Below are 22,234 nucleotides of genomic sequence, written 5' to 3'. Positions count from 1 at the left end.
GTATTTGTTAATCATACCATTACATGATATACCGTTACCCAATGACTCACAAGTTTTATATGATCTGGAAGTATTATAAACGTCCATATCAACATTGGGAAACAAGTGATACGATATCTTTGAAATGTTCAATGAAGGGGAAGAATTCTGAACAATAACGAAACTACTTAAACGATGAAATCGTAAATAGATTTGTGTTTGTTCCAATGAGGACTAAATTCGGTAATATATTTCTAAATTGTTATTTCACTAGTTTGCTTCAGTGCGCAGAGACTTGAGTTTGGGTTAGTAGGCGCCATTTATATCAATATAGGATCTGCTTTTGTTTGTAAGTATTTTATTTTCATATCTTCCAAAATTTGTAGAAGCCGGTTTATTGTGTGTTTGGGCAAATGTTGGTTGACAGTTCGTACAAAAACATTTATAAAGACTATTACTCTTGTCCAGTGAATGTACGTATTATTGATATTTACTTTAGATTTTTTATGGTTTCTTCTGTGAAAATCACAAAGCAAATATATTAAGCTTGTTTTGCAAACGAGTAGTATTTTAGATGTGTGAATGTTTGCGAGACATTTCTATATATCGTTCCCCAACCCAATCTCCGTAAGGTCTGATAAATTTGAAGTAAAAGCAAGCGTGCAGTATACTGCAACATACAATTTCATTTTCAAATAGTATATATACTAATTTCATAAGACTTTTGCTTCAACTAATGATTCAAAATAAGATAAGTCAGAATTATTCTCTCATTATCTTCTTTAAGCACAAAGAATTATTTCAACTCGGCACTATAAAGTAAAGAAATACTTGATAGTTATTATGTACTTTGCTGTGTACTGCACTAAACAATATCTCAATGGTTTGTAGATGCATTTGACTGAAGTAAATTTCTGTAAAACAATTTGTCTCTAATAATTAGGTACTAAAGCAATTTGGTCTGGAGACGATATCGTCTAATAAGGTTTTTGTCTGACCATTGTATCTCCCCGAATATCAATAATTCTGTTATCAATTATAAGTTTTAAGAACTATCTAATGCTGAAGTTTATGTGCAAAATAATATAATTCGTATTTGATATCCTTTGATCTGAATGACGTATGTAAAGATGAGACTACTACCACTACTACTACTACTACTACTACTACTACTACTACTACTACTACCACCACCACACACCACCACCACCACCACCACCACCACCACCACCACCGCCACCGCCACCGCCGCCGCCGCCGCCACCACCACCACCACCACCACCACCACCACTACTACTACTACTACTAACTACGACTACTACCACCACCACCACCACCACACCACCGCCACCGCACCGCCACCGCCGCCGCCGCCGCCGCCACCACCACCACCACCACCACCACCACCACCACCACCACTAACTATACTTACTACTACTACTACTACTACTACTTCTGCTGCTGCTGCTGCTTGTGGTAGCACAGAAACTGCTGCTACTACACGACTATTACTAATAACAATTTCCTATATCAAGCTGAGGACTCCTGGACATGTTTTACATTATAAGGGTTGTTCGTCATGTAGTTATCCAGTCTTGTACCCATAACATGAAAAATGCATTAAAGCAGGTACAAAAGCCAGTCTCCCTTGTATATCCATGAGTCCTTTCACCCAGAAGCCTTGGATACCATCTGACTTGATTCGGAGATCAGGATTAAAGTATTAGTATCTGCCATCTTAGAGGTATTGCTAGATAATGTACAGGTAGTATGGTGAGTTGAATATAAGTGTGAGTTTCAATTATCTCTATTGCTATAAGACTCAATTGGAAGATGCGTCTTATTTGCACCAGCGTAGTTAGAGGTGCTGATGCCGCTAACCCCTGGGGTATTAGTGCTATTGCCGGTATTGTTCAAGCAGAACCGTTAGCACGCCGGGCGAAATGCTTAGCAGTATTTTGTCTGCTGTTACGTTCTGAGTTCAAATTCCGCCGAGGTCGACTTTACCTTTCATCCTTTCGGTGTAGATAAATTAAGTACCAGTAACGCCCTGGGGTCGATGTAATCGACTTAATACCTATGTCTGTCCTTGTTTGTCCCCTCTATGTTTAGCCCCTTGTGGGTAATAAAGAAATAGGTATTGTTCAAACAGGTAGAATTTTGCATAGATACAGTGATACTACCAACACCATAATGGTGGATGGGCAGCTGGGCTGGTTTCCACGGCCCATAATGAGGCCGCCAAATTTGTGCCTATTAGAAGCGGCGATTATAGAACCCAAATTTGTTAAAAATAAAGCAATATTTATCGTGTATTGGAAAGTTAGAATTTAGGATTTTGAAAAACGCTTCGGTATACAAATCGAATGATCTCCTGCTTCCTTCTCCTTTGAGTCTTAGGCTGATGTTGGCTACGTTAGTCTAGGGGTGGTCCGAGTTTATTCTGTATTAAGGTTGGACTGTTTATTAGCAGGTGGAGAGTTAGGGGTTCCTCTGGAGGTGTTTGTACAATTACAAGGAAAAGATGTTGTAGATACGTTTTCGGTCTAGTATTAGGGATATATGTTTTCCTATCAAGTGTACCGCTGTTTCGGGAACCTGCTTATAGTGCGGAGTGTGGTTTTTAAAGATAACCTCGTTAGCCGAAAGATTAGGTACCCTAATAGAAATACCTTTATCTATGCTATTGAGAACCAATTTAGGATGATTAGATAAAACATCAATATATTGTAATGAATCATTAGTCTTATGGTAAGGGTAATAGAAGTTAGCAACTCAGCTCATCTAGGAAGTTAGCTACTTTAAGAACTATTATCGAATGAGATAAAGAGACTATAACTAAGAAACCTTGTGGAGGACATTCCAGATACATGCAATGGATGACCGAAACATCAGTGGAGATGTGAGAAGAGCATCATCTCTCTATATATCCTCAGAGAGGCTATGGAAGTTCTCATTTGAGAATGGAAAAAAATGCTTACTAGGTCTGCAAAATGAGCGGAGTCCGTGGAACCCATTTAACATTTCGATAGATCAATTTTTCGTTACCAGTCACAAGTTTATCCAAAAAGGGTGAAAGGAGTTCGCGAGAATGGAGAGAAGAGCAGATGTCAACTCAGGACTTGCGGTTGTTTTCAGACAATTCATGAGGCACCCATTTTCCAAGTTGTTGATGACAATGAACAGTTGTATGGTTTGAACTAAGCCTTATTGCCAATTCTTCAACTGATAATGCAGGATTTTATTCAAGCAATGCTTCAAGGAACTTATATCAAACTCAACTGGACATCCTGTTCAATCTTCATCTTCAAGGCTGAAATCTCCACTTCAGGAATTTTGCAAACCATCTTCTGCAAGTTCCTTCATTCAAGCATTCTTTCCCATAAACTGAGTGTATGTTTCGAGTCACTTCGGCTGCAGAGTTTCCTTTTTCGTACTCATAAAGCATTATGTGCCTCAAATGCTCTTTGGATACTTCCTTGTTAGAAAGGGTTTTAATCAAATATATTTTAATTCCATTATTCTGTAAAATAAAATTTAATTAGTGTAAATATACACAAATGCATAAAAATAATTTTAAATTCTATTAGACATTCTAAAATACTATTAAATTTAATTCTATTTTAAAAAGGTAAAATCGCACAGAACTTAAGGGATGACCTGATATTTATGTTAATTTTTACTTAACAATGAAGTGGCTGGCAGAGTCGTTAGAATGCCGTTAGCGGCATTTCATCGGTCTTTACGTCCCGAGTTCATATTCCGCCACGGTTGAATTTGCCTTTCCTGCTTCCGCAATCGATAAAATAAGTACCAGTTGAGCCCGACTAGATCGATTTAATCATCTTCTCTTCCTCCGAAATTACTGGTCTAGCGTTAAATTTTCCTAACTAATACTTATCTGAATATGCTTAAATAAATAAGTGCTCCACTGTGAATTGTTTAGTTGCCGTGTATAATTTTCTATTTCGGTTACTATTGTCGTGTGATTTAACATTAACATTTTTGAGTGTGTTATCTTTTTAATAAGAAGTGTAATGTTCTTTTTTGTAAATTCCTGGTCGGTCGACGGAGAAATACTGAAGTTGTGCTAAACTTTAGTCATGGAATTTACCACGTGAGGGTTCATTTTTTTAACTTAATATATTACATTGGTTATTTAAAGTTAGTTCTCTACCTTGCAGGCGAGATCTTTCAGATTTATGAGAAGTGTTTCTATTTCTGTATAATGTTTTCTAACATAGTTTGTGGTTCAGTAGAATACATACGTATGCACGAAAGTATACGCACGTTCACACACACACGCACACACACACACACACACACGCACACGAACACACACACACACACACACACACACACACACACGCACACGCATACATATATACATACATACATACATACATATATGTTTGTGTATAAAGCAAGGAATACGTGATGAAAAAAACGTGTGCGAATGCTTAGATACGTGAAGGTTTGTGTGTTTGTTCGGGCGTGTGTATGTGTGTGCGTATGTTTTTCTCTGCTATACATTTTTCTGTTTGTTTGTAAGCCATAATCGTTAATTCTTCAAGGCTCGTTTCCTTCCATGCACTGCTAAATCCTCATATTTTATGCCATGTTTCTTTTTTAACCTTATTAACTGAATCATGGAATAAAATATATCTCGTAATGGAAACATCGTCTTCACTATTTTTTCTCTATTGCTACTTCTTCTTTTTTGCAAAGTAAACAATGACCAGAGTTTATCGGGAGCTAAGTTTCTGTCATTCTATAATATTTATGGCAAAGTACTGATCAGAAACAGACAAGTAAAGAAAACAATGAACGTCTTGATAGACTGAACGTATTTATTTAGCAATGTAAATACACAATGAATAGGTTGTACGTATTTGGCAATTTTATATGAAATGTTGGAGCAAAGGTGATGCTGCATATATAGTCCGCTGCCTAGCTAAATATACAATTGCAAAATCGGACAAACTAATTTATTTACATTTCTCTTGACTAACGAATATTTTGGGTAAAATGACCTTGCTCAAGGAATCAAACACATAGATGTCATAAAGGTCGAAATCGTAAACTTGTTCATAGAATCAGATTGTATCAGATTGTTATTTTTATGTTTTGTTTTTATTTGAATAATATCTAAAGGATAAGGTGTGAAAAATGAAAATAAAGGACAAAGCATATTTGTGAGTGAAATAGTGTATGCTTACGTTAGTGAATTAGAGAATGAAAACAGTATAGTTTACTTATGCTTGGGTGGAGATATAATCGATGCTCCTCTGAACTCCACTGGAATCACCATTGGAATTGTTGATGTGAGGGAAAGTATGAAACCAAAACTTATCTGCTGCGCCAGAATTAATTGCAGCAGTTCAAGATGGAAATATCTAATGAAGAGAGAGTCGCTTTGATTACTTGCAACATGCTATAGATCTGACATTTTCCTTAAATAATAATTAAACATCCGATAGGTTAAAGCTATCACCGATTCCACACACAGTTTGGTTGCTAGGGTCGATACGCTTCCGTCTTCAAAATTACAATCGCAATACTTGGAGGAGTCCAGGCCTTTAAGGAAACACTGAATACGTGTATATACGTATAAATGCGTGGCTATCTACATCTGTCTACCTGTCTGTCTAATCTATCTATCTATCTATCTATCTATCTATCTATCTATCTATCTATCTATCTATCTACCTATCTACCTATCTATCTATCTATCTATCTATCGATCTATCTATCTATCTATCTATCTATCTATCTATCTATCTATCTATCTATCTATCTATCTATCTATCTATCTATCTATCTATCTATCCATCCATACATACATACATACATACATACATACATACATAAATTCATATAATATATGTCATAATGATATTTATACTACGATTTTAAAGAGACACTTTTTGAATGAACGAAAAAATGATATCGATGCGTTGATGGCTCCTTGCGAATCTGATTGGCCAACCGCGCACCCGTCAATTTCAGTCAAATTTAGTTAAAATATACTTAAACTGTCTTAATTCTACATAAATAATATTTTCATAAACAAACCCGCAAAGCCTTTCGGCTTTGTTTATAAAAATATCATTTATGCAATATTAAGACAGTTTAAGTATACATTAATTAAATTTGACTGAAATTGACGAGAGGCTATAATAGAAGATACTTGCCCAACGGGACATGCAGTAGAACTGAACCAGGAACCATGTGGTTGGGCAGCAAGCTTTTTACAACACAGCCACTTTTGTGCCAGATTGTTAGCCACTACACACATTTTTTTCTCTCCTTGTTTTTTTTCTCCTTCTTTTTTCTCTCCTTGTTTCTCTCCTTGTTTTTTCTATGTACCTTTCTGTCGAAGAGCGTAGGCTCGAAACGTAAAAGACTTTTTCTATTCCTGAGCGCTATACTAATACATCTGTTTGTTTTGTACACCATCTGTCTTCGTCTTTTGTTTATTTTCGTAAACTTTCCCTCTCTCTCCCTCTCCCTCTCTCTCTCTCTCTCTCCATATATATATATATAATATATATATATATATATATATATATATATAATATATATATATATACATATATATATATATATATATATATATATATACGAGGGGCGTTCAATAAGTAATGCCCCTGACCCACTTCCCATAGCAGTAGAGCAACGAAACTTGGAACAGTTATTAGTCTTTTTCTACATAGGAACCACCCAGAGTTACGCATTTCTCCCATTGTTTGATGCAGCTCTGGAGACTGTTTTTGTAGAAGACCCCAGCTTGGTCCTCCAACCTGAACGTGACTTCAGAAATCAAGGCTGCATCATCTGGGAAACGCTTTCCTTTCAAAAACAACTTCATGACTGGGAAGAGGTGAAAATCAGAGGGTGCAAGGTCAGGAAAGTAGGGGGATGGGGGAGGAGTTCATAGCCATACGCCTGTGCTTATGATCTGGCGACAAGCGAGTTGTGGACCGGAGTGTTGTCCTGCAGGAGGAGGATGCCTTTGCTGATCTTGATTTCTCTTAATTTCCTCAAAAGTGAAGCATAATAAGCTCCTGCAATTGTGGTACCCTTTGCCAGGAAATCTATCATCACTACTCCGTCCTGGTCCCAGAAGACTGTGAGCATGACCTTGCCAGCGGAGGGCTGCACCCTTGCCTTCTTTGGAGGGGGTGAGTCACGGTGCTTCCACTGCATTGACTGGGCTTTGGTCTCTGGATCATCGTGATGGACCCAGGTTTCATCCTGTGTAATCAGTCTTTTGAAAAATTTTGACTCATCTTCTTGGCACATCTCCAAATTCACCCTCGAGCACTCGACGCGTTCTTGCTTCTGGAAAGGCGTGAGCAACCTGGGAATCCATCTGGCAGACACATTTTGCATATGCAAATGGTCATGAATGATAGTTTCCACAGACCCGGTACTAATCTTGACCTCATGGGCTATTTGGCGAATAATTATGCGTCGATCTTCCAAAATGGCAGCCTCAACTTGACGGACAGATGCCTCATCAATGGCAGAAGGGGCGACCAGATCTGGGAGCTGTTTCCACAGAGTTCCGACCATGTTTGAATTCACGATGCCAGCATTTTACAAGGTCATATGATGGGGCATCATCACCATAAGTTACTTTCATTTCATCAAAAGTCTCCCGTGGTGTGCGTCCTTTCAAATACAAAAACCGGATCACTGCTCGACACTCAACAGGCTCCATTTCACACTTGACTCGGTTCAAACACCTGTAAATCAGAAACCACAATTAGTTCAGAGCTGTAATTTGCCACTTACTCTATAGAGATATAAATGATTGCACATGCAAAATTTCAGCTAGATCAAACAACTGCAAGTGGGTCAGAGGCATTACTTATTGAACGTCCCTCGTATATATAGTGAATCGTTGAGATTTTTGCGGATACATAGTACAGGTGGTTGAGATCTGTAATACCAACATCATTAGCTAAAATTATATCCTTAAGTGCAAGGCGGATTTTACCAATTATTTTCAGGTTTTGGTTAGAATTGCAGATTTTTGGGAGAGTATAGCGTTCATCCATACTGGTTTCTCTAATTTTCAGCCATTCAATCATTTTTTAGATCATGTAGTTCTGTTAGGTCAACATTTGTGTGACTTTCTTAATATATTTGATTTTCATCTGTCTTAGTATTTTTGGTTGGTTCAGAGAGTATTTAACTTTGCCTATCAATTACATTAACTCTTTCAATCATTACTGCATTTTCATCAGCCTTGGGTTGGTCTATAATTATTTCCTCTGTAGTATCTTCTTTAGCTACAGCCTCGTTCTTTTTATCCTTTACTGCTTGTTTAATTTGGTCAATATCTACTTCAGTCAGTAATTTTTTTTCATAATGTTTCTTCTGACGGTGGCAAGTTTGTTGCTGTCTATGTAGGCTCTTACTTCATGGTGTTTCTGTCTCCAGTTTAAGTAGGTTTGTACAGTATTAGATTTATCCGTGGGAAAATATATGGCATTATTATTATTATTATTATGATTCTATGTTTGACTTTTGCTTTACATTTGCACAAGCTGACTCCAAGTCTCACCCAAAGACCTCAAGAGACAACAAGTTGGATGTTCATGTTGGTGTTATGCCTAGGGTGCCATATATTTGGTTTTGTACTTAGTGTTGTACTAGTGAATGCCTAAAAAACATACGAAAATTATGTTTGCTTTCAAACTTGAGATTACATATTATTATTATTATTATTATTATTATTATTATTATTATTATTATTATTATTATTATTATTATTATTATCATTGCTGTTGTTGTTTTAGTCTTCAGGCTCCACATTTTGCTACTTCTATTTCAAGATCTTTATATTTACTCAGTTCTTGGTAAGTCTTGACAGATACGTTTATATCGATTGGGATTATTATTATCATCATCATCATCATTATTATTATTATTATTATTATTATTATTATTATATTATTATTATTATTATTATTATTATTATTATTATTATTATTATTAACGTCCTTATAAACCCCTTTTGGGGACGATAAAATAAGTACCATTGAGGTCGATGTCGTCGATTCATCCCCTCCTCCCAACTTGCTGCCCTTGTAGCAAAATTTGAAACCATTATTATTACTATCACTATGATGTAGAGTAGCTGAAGAACATAAGGAACTTACTACCTCGTACTTTGCTAGTTTCAAATAGCAACTACCACAATGATATACTTTTACTTTTCTAGTGGATCTGCAGTCAATTGCTTCTTGCTTCTGTAGACTGTTTTCAAAGTTAAAAATAACAATGATTATTATTATCGTTGTGAGAAATGTCTTAAGTCATTCCCAAGCTGCTTTCATCTCCATTCGTGACTTGTATGTTCTAGTAATGCTTTGTTTTCTGATACAAACTACAGACGGTTGCGAAGTATTGTGGCTTAAAACGATTCCTGAAACCACATTAAACAGAAGAACGTTTAAAAAATTACTATTATATACTCTTGTATTTGTCACTTCATTATCAGTCGAACAATAATTCCCTGATCAAATGGAATAAATGATTTTATACTTGAAATTAAGAAATAAATGTATTTATTAAGAAAGGAAGCTACCGTTTGTCTTTCTCTAATCATGAATATTGTTCATAGAAATATATTTACTTTTTTCACTTCTAGTGTTTTTCAAATACAAGCTGTGATTAATTTTCACAAGTTATTAACAAAGTAGAAATTTCCCTATAGACTAAAATTTTCTTCCCCATATTATCTTGTGCACTTGAAGGAAACGCTTATTTACATAGATTTTTGTTACTATTATATTGTTTTTGTTGTGACATTGGTTTGTTCATTGATGCAGGAAACATTTAATATGCTTAATTAACTTGTAGAAGGAAACAAAACTGTCTTTTCTTGTGTAAAAGAGTCCCATAAGGTAAATTATAATAATAAAGACCTTGAGGAATATACACAAGAGAGATAAGGTGCTATTAATACGGTTAATTACACGTTAATGCTTTCAAATTTGAACAAATATAGCATCTGGAAAATACAATATGAGAAAAAGACAAAGTCAAGATCTTTATAAATATTGAACCAATATTATATTTAATTTAAGATGATGCCAAAATCTCTGCAACTACAAGTGTCACATCCAACCGCTCCTGCAGTGTGATACGAAAGAAATATATATTTTTATAATATATCTTACACGTACATACATAGATATATGCATGCATGCATGCATACATACATACATACATCTTTTAGTCTTTGCATAAAATCTAAAGAAAATACCTACGCTAAACTATGGAGGTATTTATAGATACTCCATCCAAATTACAATTTCAGATTTATGCCTGTAATTATTGGGATACTACCTAAATGCCAATCTTGAGGGATTAGTCTTCTCAAAACCAGAAAGTAGAAAGTTGATTCGAAGACTACAGATACAAGCCATCGCTGGAACTGTAAAAACCCCTAAAGCTTTCCAAAAGTTTATCCTTTAAGTATATGAGAGCATATTTAGACATACCATATGCGCAAGAATACATACATAAAAAACATACAAATCTGCACATATACATACATACAAAATACCCTGTTGATGTTGTGGAAATTCCAATGAAGGAGCATTGGATCTGGGATAGAAACCGGCTCTTTCTCTATTGGCAAGGAATTTTGAAATAAAACTGAATAACATACATACATGCATGCATGTATCCATCCATCCATACATACACACACTCATATATATATATATATATATATATTCATACATACATACATCTATCCATCCATCCATCCATCCATCCATCCATCCATACATACATACATACATACATACATACATACATAGTGGCGGCCGTTGTGGTCGATCCGATACCCGGACGTGGATAATTACTGCTCATATGAAGGCATCATTCCAAATATTGGAAAAGTTGAGCTACAGAGTGAGATGGGATTACTTATGAATATTTCTACATAAGTAGTTCAAATATTGCTTATATTGCAGCATATCCATATAAATGTTACATGCATCTTAACACATGGATATGAACGCCACGCTGTAACGTTACACGCATAAAAGAAATAAACCAAATAACGTTTGAAAATAATTCACGAAAAAAGAGAAGACAGACAAATCAAACATCGCTCAACTTGGGCGCTTAAATACGGTTTCAGAAATACAAACAACGCAAAAGAAATATTACCCAAGGTGTGCACAACCTTGAATTTAATTCTAATAAGATTTTGTCGAAACTTTTAAAGATCGTTATATATTTAAAAAACAAATACAAATATCAGTGAATTGAGAAAGTCATTATGAATAAAAATAAGTCTCTTTCGACAAAATTGGGACTACAATCACTGTACACAATAGACCTACAATCTTACAGATTTATATGATTCATATATACAATCTGACCCCCAAAAGTTAGAGTTTATCAAAGGCTAAACTATTTAAATGAATAAGCAAAGCATGGTTTTAGATGTAAATTGATATATCTAACAGAAATATCTGATTCAGAGCAGGCTAGCACTACAAAGTCAACCATTGCCTATAATTATCCCGTTTACACTGGTGGACAGAAACAACTCGCTATATATGAAGTGAAGCTTAACATGCAACAGGCATCTTTTGTAACTGTAGTAAACTCGAACCCGCAAAGCCCATGTCACAACAGAAACAATCACCTGCCGTATCAACACACACACACACACACACACACACACACACACACACACACACACACACACACACACATACAATAGCTTTCTTAAAAGAACATATAACAAAAATGGAAATACCAGCATCGTAAATAAATATATTACTAATGCTCAGTTGAACAGTATTGAACATGAAAATATTCCGCCTAGAATTTACGTTAGCGCCTTACATAGGGACTTCACTTAGAAGCATTTCCTTTTATAGTTTTTGCGGCAGAGATAATACGAATATAGACATCACTTCGTGTGCCGAGTACAGTTTCTTTTGTGTGAAAGGAGATTATCTGTGAAAATCGTAACTCGAAACTTTTCAAAGAGTGATTTGCTTTAAGAAACTTGAGGTGCAAGTGGGAATGTCACAAACCTTGCAGTTGATTAACAAAATAGCTTATCGTAGAATCAAAGAAGAGATAGCGAACGCAACAGAAATATGAAATAAAGCCCAATATATAGCGGAGAAGAAAACCAGAAAATAGAAATGAGAAAAGTAAAAAGAAACGAATCGTTGGAAACATTTTTGATTACTGTCCAACTGTGCAAATCAAATGATTTGATAACAATGCAAAAGAATGGAAAAAAGTTTATAATATTTCCCTTCAAAGTCTTTTGACAGATATGAACATTTATCTTGTAATGCTTCAGTTCTTCATTCTCTTAAAAGACATTAATAGCTTCTGATTATTTTTTTTCCTTTCTAATTACTTTGGGGAATTTATTCGTTCTAAGTTTGCAAAATCTACCGCAAAAGACACTTTATTGTTCTTGTGAGTATATATAATAAAACAAAATAATAACTAAAACCTTATTGTCTCATAAATTTATTTATATCGATATCTTTCAAGTCTTAATGCTATGGAACAGTGAAGACGGAATGGCTTCTATCTTGTAGTCGGAGATTTACGACAGTAAAGAGAGATGAGCAGCAGTGAAGACAGGAAACCAGCGAGAAATGAATATGAACGTAAAGTAGAGGATATACAGTGTAGAAGTTGTGATACAAATATATAAGTCAGTGTTATTTATATAAAGTGTCTGAGCATCAAATTACTAAGCCTTTTATGTAAGCGAAGAATGAATGAGAGAGGAAGAAAGAGGAAGAAGTACGAAGAAAAAGACGAAACTACTAATAAAGAATTGAATTGTGGATATATATGGTGTATAGAAAGTGAACAAAGTAGCACAGGTTAAAACATGCGGTTTATAATAGGAATAGAAATAAAAGTAACGATGATGAAGTTGAAGCAGCATTTTCTTTTGTTTTATTGGTTAACTGCAATGCAGTTCTGATCAGGGATACATATTGCAGGTAATAATACGTGTGATTCAAGTGTGAACGGCTTTGCTTGCTTCGGGATCTTTTAGAATGAGAGTGTAGGTGAGGTTAATTGTATGAGGAACAGTGTTGGTGTTGGGTTATGTTTTTCCACAATATAGGTCAAATTTTACAGGTGATCTGACACAGGTCACATACAAACATATATAGCTTAATACAGCAATGCCGCACAAACATCCCCCCACAAATATATGTATATATGTGTGTGTATATATTTATGGATATATGCATCGATATATGTATATATATCCAAACAAGAAAGCACAAAAAACACTACAACGCGAGGACGTGGAACAAATATAGTATTATTGGACGCTCAGGAAAGAAGGAAAGAAGGAGGGTTTAACGTTTCGAGTGGAGCTCTTCGTCGGAAACATAGGAGAAGGAAAGATCCAGAGAAGGGAAGACAGAGGAAAAAAAATCGCCAACGGTACACACGAGATCTCATTTTGAAAGGTATATATATGTATATATATATATATATAATATATATATATAATATATATATATAATATATATATATATATTATATATATATATATATATGCATCGATATATGTATATATATATACACGTACATACATATAAGCATATGCATATACCTGTATGTGTGTGTGCGTGCGTGTGCGCGCGCCAAGGAAAATGTCTCTCAGTATTGAATTCTACTTATATTCACTGAATTTAGGAAAATATTCATCTGTCTGATGCCGATACCAACTTGAAGAAGCATGACCTTGTAATAAATCATTTTCATTTATATATTTATTATTCATGGATCGGTTTCAGAAACATATTATTAATTTCGTTTCTTCAAAAATAATTAGGTGCGATATGCATAAAAATGTTCAGTATCAAAAAACAATGAGTAAAAAAAAAAAACTCAGAAGAAAATTTACAGATAATATTGTTAGTTTAGAAACGAGCCAATGGCTGTACTTTTAGCTAATCAGTCATTTTATGTACAGATGTGGTTTTGTCTCATTTCCCTTTCATAAACTGCTAGTGAGATAGTTGGATACATTCCTTAACTGCCTTATTGTGCTTAATGCAACATCTAAGCAAGTGTCATAATTATTTAAACCTCAGCACGCTACCGCACACTATTATAGTCATTTGGTATTTTATGTTGGTAATTAGTACATTGCTGTTGTTTGAATTATGAAAATATGAGAACTATTATGTGATATTGTTGTCTGGGTTTGCTAAACAATACATGATTATACTCTATAATTATAGAGAATTACACGAACAACGCGAAAATATTTATCGACGCTGTTGAAATTGGGTTTTTCAGGCGTATTTCGAACAACTTTGTTACATTATTGCTACTCAGCTTATAGTTCTCGGAGTCTGATCAACAACTTATTATTCAAAATCGCGTGTTGATTTTAGAAACTACAAAAGAATTTGTTAATGTGTGGTGAGTTTTATAGCTTCTGTGGCCCATTACTCGAATACATATCTCAATTCTTGCTATATTTTAGAAGAATATTTTATAAAGTACAGTGTACCAGTGTGTAACTGTGTGCACGTCAGTGTTTGAGACATGTTATGTTATACTTATACTTTCTGTACGAAGTATGGCAAACTTTACAAATGATTTGAAATAGGTTATACGTAACATTATGCGTAAAATGGTCATTTACAGGAATCCATGTGCCGAGGAAAATTTACTGACGGCAGCCTGTCTCTCATTGGAGATCAAGACAGTCTTTGGTGCTGTACAATTGCACATTAGTAACAAGGCGATTATTTTTACTACTTTTGTGACTTCAGTGTACGATCGTGTTGGAAAATGGTACTATGTGTATGTAAATATAGGGCATACAGATCGTATTGGCCATTTAGAAATAAACCTTTATAATTTTTTCAATCCGGTTTTCTCATGAGCCGACACAATGTTATAATATACTTTAATGTCTAAATCATAGATATTCTAAATTTCATCGAATTATTGGTAAAAATATTGTTACTGGAGATATAATCAACCGTCTACGTTATTAGTTTTTTTATTGCGCACAAGGGGTTAAACATAGAGGGGACAAACAAAGGGATTAAGTCGATTACATCGACTCCAGTGCGTAGCTGGTACTTAATTTATCGACCCCGAAAGGATGAAAGGCAAAGTTGGCCTCGGCGGAATTTGAACTCAGAACGTAACAGCAGATAAAATACGGCTAGGCATTTCGCCCGGCGTGCTAACGCTTCTGCCAGCGATGGGTAACTTGTCACCATTTTATATTTTTAATTTCGCACTCGCGCATTCTTTGTTTTCCATTTTGTCGACTACACAGTATGGTAGTGTTAGTTGAGCAACTTCTGTGAGCAAAACAGTAAATTTAACCGGAGTATATTCAATACTGAATTTTTATCCCGAATAATCACGTTGTTAACGAAATGCAATTCGAAAAAGCCCGCCATTTACATAGATGTATAAGGGTTAAACATTTCTATATGCTGCATTGGATAAGATAGTTGTTCGCCTGGTATGTTGTTTTTGTTCATTCATTATATATTTGGATTAATCTTTGTACTGAGGTGTGAAAATTGCATAAAACTGCACTGATTACGAAATTACAGTGTGATATGCAGCTGAATTCCGTTTTTAAATTACTTGCTTCGAGAGTTGATTTCGGTACAATGTGTTTATTTATTTTAGTAGTTTTGACTTTAAGAGTCCCTCCTAGCCTGTGGCATTTATGTGTAATAATGCTCTCTATATAATATAAATAAATATATTTAAGTGAAAAAAAATTGTTTTTTTTTACGCTAACTACTTGATAAATTCTTATGAAGATTTTATCCTATTCTAAAATTATACATATATATATATATATATATATATAAAGGTGGGGTTCGTATATGTATATATATATAATATATATATATATATATATGATATATATATTATTATAAATGAGTGTGGGTTCGTATAGGTAATATATATATTTTAATATATACATGATATATATATATATATATAAATCAATGTGGGTTCTATATGTGATATATATATTTATATATAAATGAGTGTGGGTTTCGCATTGCCTATATATATATATATATATAATACGTATATCTGTATATATATATTTATATATAAATGATGTGGGTTCGTATAGTATACACAGATATATATATATAAATGAGTGTGGGTTCGAATATGTAGATATATATATTTTAATATAAATATTCTAATGTATATATATAGTAATACATATATAAATTCCTATATATATATATGCATATAAATGACGTATAGTATATACATATATATATATATATAAATAGTGTGGGTTCGTATATGTATTTACCATTATATATATATAAATGATCTATGATTATCACATATCTATATATATAAATAGTTATGTATCTACATATATATATATATATAAATGAGTGTGGGTTCGTTATATGTATATAAATATATATATATATAAATAGTGTTCTATATTATATTACTATATATATATATAAAACATTCGTATATTATATACATTATATATATATATATATAACACTCAATAACTATGTACGAAGAAAATCATATCTTTATTTTCGATCACACATTAAAATCCAATAACTGTTTCAATTGCCTTAACACATTTTAAAAATTCTTTTATACGTTTCACCCTTGGAACATATATATATATATATTCGCTCTTTCTTTCTTTCGCTCCCTCTCTCTCTCTCTCACACACACACAGACACTTAAAATATATATTATTAGAATTAATAATATGTACGAAAATTTATGTCAACACAACTTTAATAATGTAATCCATATTGGAGAAATTCTAACTGAACATCTGAAAAAGTTTTTAGCTGTTAAATACACTAACAAAAAGAGACGCCAAACCAAATTTAACCTTCATTCATGCAACCAAGAGCGACGTCATTGAATTACTAACATAGTTTATAAAAATGAAATATAAAATACCATACTAGTTCCATATTTTTTGACACTTTGAACTCTACATGAAAAACCTAACGTACAAAACGAGTGTGTTTATCTACTAAAATTGATGACGTCACTGGATGTCTAAAGAAAAAAAACTGCAGACAAGAATTCTACGTTATGATTAAAAGATAACTAAAGCATAAAAGCTAGAATTAATAAATATCGGTAACACTTAGTAGAACCTTTTTTTTGTTTTACGTCGTAATAATCAATTACCTATTTATATATTTAATATAATATATCTTTCTATAGGAATTAATATTATCTTATAATAACTAAAGAATTATTATATATAACAGCTAAAAATTATTATATTTAAGAGGTAAGATTTTTTTCAGATATTGTTATCAATTTTATAATACTATGTATATATATATATATATATATATATAATAGGTGCACATGGCGGAGACGTAACCAAACCCCGCCCTCCTTAAAACATTTTTACGGAGACCCACTTTTTTAGCTATGGAGGATCGGATTCTGAGAAAACAATTGGCGAAAATTTCAATCCTTCCCCCTATTTCTTAATTTTTTACTTTTACCAGAATTTGTTTTCGGGAGAAATACGTAGAAAAATACAGAGATTATGATTCAACAAAACGGAAAGATAATTTTAGTAAATCAACGAAAGATTAATTAGCCATATTATATTTCTGATTTCAGAAATTTTTGTTTAATAGAGAAGAAGATGGATGATGATAATAATCTCAAAACTTGCGACAGGGGAATAGATATTCCAAAGTCACACCAACATCTAAGTTGACTAATTAAGAATTATGGGATTGGTGATATGGTTTGGCCACAATTTTTGCGGCTCAAAAATTCAAACTTATTTAGCGACATCAATTACAAAGTATTCGTAAGAAAGTAGGACTGATAGAAAGTTATTTTATCGAGATAAAAAAAGAATGCCTTGAAACGATAGTTATTGAAAGATTGGAAGTGGGGACACAAAATATTTCATATGCGTTTTCCTTTCAGCACGCCCAGTGGAAGCAAAGTGGAAACACACAGAAGTGATGATCTGGGCGGGTTTCATTTGAGACAAAGTAAATATTTTTCCTAAGTTTTCAGTGATTTGGACAACTTTCCAATGTAATAAATAAATACATTACGTTTACGTTCTTTAATTGTTTGTGGAGTTATATAAAAATCAAGACATGCAGTGTATGATTAGTATTTCTCGACTGCACGCCACTGATATATATATATATATATATTCAAACATATAAGGGATGGCCATAATAGAACATCCGACTCACTAGAAAGAGCAGCCAATCTCCAAACCACTAATAGTTGTAATTCTGAAATGGAAAGAGAAATAAAAATGCTTACCCTCTCCTTTCTTTGTCATCTGTACTTCATCAGTGAGGTCGTTAATAAATATATGTTGTGTCTATTGATTTTATTACGCATGCTAGCCACCGGTATGAATGTTTTTCCAAATTTTCTACCCTTATTATTTTCATAGTATATATATATATATATATATATATATGTGTGTGTGTGTGTGTGTGTGTGTGTGTGTGTGTGTGTATATATATATATATATATATATATATTATATATTATATATATACGTATTTATATATATATTATATATATAATATATATACATATATATATATATATATGTGTATATATATATACGTATGTATTATATTATATATATATATATATATATATATATATATATATATATATATTATATAGAGAGAGAGAGAGAGAGAGAGAGAGTTTCATTTTTCAAGTTGTTAAAATGATCATGACTCCATTGGGTGAGAAAAATTCCGTGAAGAACATTTGATATAGTGAAGATAGTATGAAGTTGATATAGTGGAGATAGTCATAAGCAGGTCGCTGATATCTGGAATGTTTTGTCAGTAGTATAGGCCAACTGACACACATTCTACTGGCTATAGGTTTGGCTGTGAGCCAGATATAAAAAGAATATATCTGTCTCAAGATTACTTCTTTAGTCACCATCTTTTCCTTATTCTGGTTTATAGCCAAACCACTGACCGACAGCAATATTGTAGACTAATTCCAGTGAGGAATATCCGGAGTTATTAGGAATGTGACTCTGCTATTTGCTTTAAATACATTATGAAAAATACTGCTCTCCCACCTCAAGCCATCAACAGTTTCTCTTACTTTCATTGCCGACGTAGAAATGAGTGTTTCGCTTACTTCTTAAATTTCGCGCTCACCACACGTATTGGGTTTTAAAAACTAAAGCATCCCGGTCCCTGAATGATTTATTTTTCTGCCTTCACATTATTTTCATTTTCAATCCTTCATGTAATAAAAAACACGGAATCCAAGATATAAGAACATCTATAGACTTGTCCTAATTTCATTGTGTAACTCATATATTAACTGTATCTTTTATTTTTTACTTGTTTCAGTCATTAGACTGCAGCCATGCTGGAGCACCGCCTTGAAGAGTTTTAGTCAAATGATACATATATAATTATGAACACACAGAAGTCATTACATTTTCATGAAAACTCCTATTGTGTGAACAAGAAGGGAGATAAGCTACATGATGTCGCAATGGGGAGCTAAGTTGTAGGCGTCTATATCCTAGATATCCTTAGGAAAGAATTAAAATAAACCAGCATAGAGACGATGGCCTAGGAGTGGTATACAATAAAAATGTACGTATCCGGCATATTTATGTGCTTGTCTGTCCGTGTTTGTGTATTTTCTATGTATGTGTGTGTGAGCATGTGTCTGTATATGTATGTACCTCTGTCTCCTTGTGTGTGTATATCTGTGTGTGAGTGTGTTATGTAACTATGTACCACGTTTGTATGTATGGATGTGCATCTTCATGTGTGTGGATCCGTGTCTCCCTATGTGTCTGTTCTTGTAACCTATGCACCTATCCGTCTGTATGTTGATCTGTTTATTTACATATCTAAATGCTTGCATACAGAAATAAAAAAATAAAAAATAAATAAATACATACAGATGCACACACATACATACATACATATGCAAACACACACATATATACACACATACACATGCAAACGCACACACACATACATACGTACATGTATGAATGTATAGGCACACACACACACACACACTGACCCACACATGCGCACAAACAAACAAAAGGGAACGCGGTGTAAAAAACGGACAGAGTCAAGACTATTGAAAAGGTTGCAAGACGCAACGAAAATTTTAGAAAATAAAAATAAGAAATAAGTGGAAATTTTACCTGTGAGTGTGTTAAATAATAAAGCACTTAAAGAGAATGACTCTCCCCAGACACAACAGAATATGCTTCAACACACGAACTCATATAAAGAATCTTGCAAACCAAATCCAAAAACGAAATATATATATATATATATATATATATATATATATATATATATATATATATATGAAAAATACAAAATGGGACAAGAACGCAAAACATCCAAATAGACGATACAAAAAACACGGACGGGTCATTAGAAGCCTTTAATCTTCAGTCAAGAACCGGATCATCCTCGCAATTTCGGCTGATTAATCGTGAGATTGCTCCAATCTGGCCAGCCCCAAAGAAAAACTAAGCTACGAGCATTATATGTATGCATATATATAATGTAGGTAGCTACACGCAATATAAGACTAAATCGAAAAAATTCAGTTGTGGCTAATAGTGCAAGATCGCATCTACATTGCTAGGAACAAAAGTCAAAGAAATTTATAGCTACAAAAAGCACAAGTCTGTGTGCGTATGTATATTATATATATATATATATATATATATATATATATAGTTGTGTGTGTGTGTGTGTGTGTGTGTGTATAAATATATATCTATATATAGAGAGAGAGGGGGAAAGAGAGAGAGAGTAAGAGAGATTCACGCTTGCACACATACGTACACATACGTGTGGGGCGGACATTTTAATACGAAGACGCGTTAAGAGAGAAACAAATCAAAAACATTAGGTTTACGCTCAGGAAATAGAATGCTGGGACGAATAGAGAAGGAGAGAAGAAACAAGGAGAAGCATAGCACATGTGTATCTATCGAAACCTCACGGCACGCCGAAGTGATGAGTTCCCTTTTGGCGTGTGTGGTAAGGAGTGTGGAAACGGTGAGCCAGACTTTGTGTATGAAGCTACGGGGCACCTTTGCTTGCGTATGTTTTTGGTGATATCTATCTATCTATCTATCTATCTATCTATCTATCTATCTACCTATCTGTCTGTCTGTCTGTCTGTCTATCCATCTATCTATCTATCTATCTATCTATCTATCTATCTATCTATCCATCCATCCATCTATCTATCCATCTATCTATCAATCTATCTATCTATCTATCTATCTATCTATTTCTATGTATCTATCTATCTATCTATCTATCTATTTATCTATCTATCTATCTCTCTATGTATATAAATATATACATACATACACACACACACACACGCACACACACACGCACACACAACACACACACACACACACACACGCGCGCGCGCGTGCGCATACACTCCCGCGCACACACACATCTATACATTTATACTTGTATACATATCTGCATATGTTTTGCGTTTGTGCGTGAATTTGTACGAACGTGTGTCTGAGTGTGTCTATGATGTGATATAAATATGTAAAATACGTATGTAATATTTGAGCTGCGCGATTATTCAAATTTCCTCTGTTCAGTGTTCTGCAAGAGTATACGGAATGACTTTTACGAGGATTAATCCTGTCATTGGCAAGATTTCATCTACCAATATCGAATACTGTTTGTTTCTCTAATGCTTTATTCGATCGAGGAAATATAGGATAAAAACTAGTAAAGAGAACTGCATGCACATTTGTTCAGCTAACATTTGGCAAGTTTACAGCAAAGGAAATTGAAATTGCGGTTGTTAAACGCTTAGAAGGCTCTAAGCATTCCAAGGTTAACATTTGTATTAGAATACCAGTTGTAGATCTACAGTTTTTGAAATCTTTACAATATATGGTCATTTCGGTAAATCCAAATGATTAATCGAAAGTTACAGATTACTTACTCAGAAACAAAGTGAAGGATTATAGGAGAAATAGTACTATAGTTAAGTGAAGCCTACTGCTGTAAGTAGACAGAGCAGAGTATAGTAAGTGAATCACTCGGCAAATATCTTTTTAGGGTATTGTTTTTGTTAAATCACTTCCTCTGTCGCTCAAAATATTTTTATCCGAACAAAACGTTGGTGACGGAAATATTTAATTATTCTA

Source organism: Octopus sinensis, linkage group LG21, assembly GCF_006345805.1.
Source record: "Octopus sinensis linkage group LG21, ASM634580v1, whole genome shotgun sequence".
NCBI lineage: Eukaryota > Metazoa > Mollusca > Cephalopoda > Octopoda > Octopodidae > Octopus > Octopus sinensis.
This window is presented reverse-complemented; position numbering follows the sequence as displayed.